The sequence below is a fragment of the Peromyscus californicus genome, unplaced genomic scaffold (assembly GCF_007827085.1).
Source record: "Peromyscus californicus insignis strain IS unplaced genomic scaffold, ASM782708v3 Scaffold_12__1_contigs__length_115047231, whole genome shotgun sequence".
In the NCBI taxonomy this organism is placed as follows: Eukaryota; Metazoa; Chordata; class Mammalia; order Rodentia; family Cricetidae; genus Peromyscus; species Peromyscus californicus.
The window spans coordinates 105,499,728-105,503,799 of NW_026294413.1; positions in this window are offsets into that span (position 1 = coordinate 105,499,728).

Below are 4,072 nucleotides of genomic sequence, written 5' to 3' on the forward strand. Positions count from 1 at the left end.
AATGTATCCCTGCTAACTAAATTCTGTATAAATAAAAAAACACTCTGGCTGCTAGTCAGTCAGGCTGCAAGAGTCTCCCGACCACCATGGCCCATTCACCACCAGGGATGACTCCCAGCAAAGTTTCCTGCCACTAAATTCCACTTCAGGTCACAAAAACCTTCTCCAAAATTATCTTCTATTGTGCTGTGGATATCGTTCTGTATAAATAAAACACCAATTGGCCAGTGGCCAGGCAGGAAGTATAGGTGCGACAAGGAGAGAGGAAAATTCTGGGAAGTAGACGGCTGAGTCAGGGAGAAACTGCCAGCTGCCACCATGACAAGAAGCATGTGAAGATGCCGGTAAGCCACGAGCCATGTGGCAAGGTATAGATGTATAGAAATGGATTAATTTAAGATATAAGAACAGTTAGCAAGAAGCCTGCCATGGCCATACAGTTTGTAAGCATTATAAATCTCTGTGTTTACTTGGTTGTGTCTGAGCAGCTGTGGGACTGGCAGGTGACAGAGATTTGTCCTGACTGTGGGCCAGGCAGGAAAACTCTAGCTACAGTTGTCACCAGTCCGTTGTCCATGTGCAATATAGCCTTGCAGCTGGGGAGATGCCTCCATGGATGAAGCGCTGGCTGCACAAGCTTGAGCAGCTATGTTGGGATCCTTAGCACCCATGTGAAAAGCTAGCTATGGTGGTACATGCCTGTGACTCCCATACTGGCAGAGATGGGAGGACCTTAGCCTGCCAGTCCAGCTAAAACTGTGAGTTTCAAGTTTAGAGAGAGGCCTTGCATCAAAAAGTAAGGTGGAGCATGTTAGAGTAAAGAAACCTGTAGTCAGTCTGTGTCCTGTATATACAAGTTCACACAAAATGGATACACAGCTTGCTCCTTATGGTTTGCTCAGCTTGTTTCTTATAGAGCCTGGGACCACCAGCCTGGGGATGGCATCACCCACAATGGACTGGACCCTATCCCATCAATCACTAATTAAGAAAATGTCTCACAGCCACATCTTACGAAGACATTTTCTCAATGGAGGTTCCCTCCTTTCAGATAACTCTAGCTTGTTTCAGCACAATCAACCCCTTGACAACTTGACACACAAATGTATCATGTTTAAGCCACAACCTTTCCTCTCTTGTTCATTCCCAAATCACTCATTAATATCAACACCACAATATAAAATACTTTACCAACTTAAAAAGTCCCACAGTCTTTATAAATTCAAACACTTTACAGTTCAATCTCTTTTTTTCAAGAATCCAAAGTTTCTTTTAAAACCTAAAATTTCTTTTAAAATTCAGTCTCTCAACTGTGGGATCTTGTTAAATCAAAAAATAAAAACTTTCTCACTTCAAGAGCGAAGACCAGGGCACAGTCACAAACTGTGCAAAGCAAAACCAAATTCTACAAGTGTGACTAACTCGATATCCAATTATCTTGGATTCATTCATGTTCTTCTGGGCTCCTTGAAAGGACTTGCGTCACTTTTCTGGCTCTGCCCTCTGCAGGACGCACAGATTGTCTTCTAGGCTCAGGCCAGCTCCACTCCACAGCTGCTGATGTAATTGGTGGCCATCCCATAGTACTGGCATCTCCAAAATGCTGGGGTCTTCTGATACAACTGGGCAGCACTTTTACTAATAGCATTTCCTGGGCTCTCTTTAGAGACTCTAAAGTTCAGTACCAGATCTCAGCTGCTTTTCATGACTTATTCACACTTTCAAAGCCAGTATGGCCTGGGTGATTCTTATGCTATCAAGTTTTGCTGCTAGTACAAGGTACAACCTTGGCTATGTCTGGATCACAGCTTATGTGTGCTGACTCTCAGGAAACAGTTTCAGAAGATTTCACCTCAATGATGCTGGTCTCTTCTTTTTCTAATGCAAAACTGTTTATTATAGTATTACTTATACCTGAAATAAAGCCAGGAACAAGTTGAATATCTAATGAAATGGGGATCAAAGTTTGACTTTTTAAAAGAATTTTGTTTTTATTCATTTTGCTTACCAACTACAGATCTCCCCTCTCATCCCTCCTTCTGCTTCCCCCCAGCCTCCTCCATCCATCCCCTCCTCTGAAAGGGTAAGGCCTCCCATGGAAAGTCAGCAAAGCCTGGTAAACTCATTGAGACAGGACCAAGCCCCTTTCTGTTGCATCAAGACTGAGCAAGGTGTCCCACCATAGGTAATGGCTCTAAAAAGTCAGCTCATACATGAGGGATACATCCTGATCCTACTGCCAGGAGCCCCTCAAACAGGCTGGATTCTTCTTAATCACCACTAATTTCTCACCTACAGCTGACTAGCATCAAATATCCCAGCAAAGCAAAGAAATGTTTTACTTTAGTAGTTCTGGTATCTTGTTAATCTGTCATCCATTGTAGGACACAAGATCATGAGACAGCTGCTTGCCATGGGCTTTGACAGCTGGTTTTTCCTTCCTCTCCCCAGGCCCTCTGAGAGAGTCTGGGGTTTTCCATTGTAGCCTCTCTACAGCAGCCTCTCTACATTGTAGCCTCTCTACATTGTAGCTTTCTACAGCAGCCTCTCTACATTGTAGCCTCTCTACATTGTAGCCTCTCTACATTGTAGCTTTCTACAGCAGCCTCTCTACATTGTAGCATCTCTACACTGTAGCCTCTCTACACTGTAGCCTCGCTACACTGTAGTCTCTCTGCACTGTAACCTCTCTACATTTTAGCCTCTCTCCCTTGTAGCCTCTGTACATTGTAGCCTCTCTACACTGTAGCCTCTCTACATCACAGCCTCTCTACATTGCAGCCTCTCTACATCATAACCTCTCTACATCATAGCCTCTCTACATCATAGCCTCTCTACATCATAGCCTCTCTACATTGTAGCCTCTCTACAGCAGCCCAGCTGCCAACTGTCCCCAGCCCCTAATGCAGCAAACAGCTGTGCTCCAAATACCTCCAGAGTTACCCACCCACTGTAGCTAGAGTTTTCCTGCCTGGCCCACAGTCAGGATAAATCTCTCTCACCTGCCAGTCCCACAGCCATCAGACCCAACCAAGTAAACACAGAGACTTATATTGGTTACAAACTGTATGGCCGTGGCAGGCTTCTTGCTAACTGTTCTTACAGCTTAATTTAATCCATTTCCATTAATCTATACCTTGCCACATGGCTCGTGGCTTACCGGCATCTTCACATGCTGTTTCTCATCGTGGCAGCTGACAGTGTCTCTCTGACCCAGCCTTCCACTTCCCAGCTTTATTTTCTTCCTTGTCCCGCCTATACTTCCTGCCTAGCCAATGGCCAATCAGTGTTTTATTTGACTAATCAGCAACACATTTGCCATACAGAATATCCCACAGCACACCCACCACCAGCTGGCTCTGTCATTCAAATGGCCCTGGACCTCTCTCCTCAGCTGCTACCATACAGGCTGGCCACCTAGACACCTGCTCAGGCTTTTACTGATGCTACCACTGCCACACACTCTTAGCCCCCAACTACACACAAGCAGATGCAGCTGCCCTCAGCCAGGTGGTGCACTGCCCGCATTCTCTGCCCAGGTGTGCAGTGCAGCCACAGCCAGCCTCATCCTTTGCTGCTCTCATCAGCAGATCTGGTGAGACACCTGAGAATTCTTAAAGGAGGAATTAGTAATTTTTAAGAGGTTTTACCCACATTAAGAATGGGAAATAATAATAGGATGCAGGGAGTTAGGTCTCTATGTGGTTCCATAATGGAAGGTTTGAAAATGAAAACATTAATTGAAGGGACAATCAACTTATCTGGGATTGAGATAATGTCAATTATAATCATTATCAGTTTGGTAATTCATGTTTTATCATTAAAAAAGTAGTTTGATATTGGTGCCAAATAAAAAAAAATGACTGATAAGATACAATCCTTATGAAGACCAACTAATAAAACTAAGAAAAATATTCACACACAGAAGAATTTAGAGTAGAACTCACTTCACCATTACATAATGAAACTGGAAGAGTGGAAGAAGGTTATTAAAAAAAACAGTATCAATTTATCCAGGTACCATTCAAAAAATGACAACCAGATGATATACACCCTGAGGCTATTCAGAAAT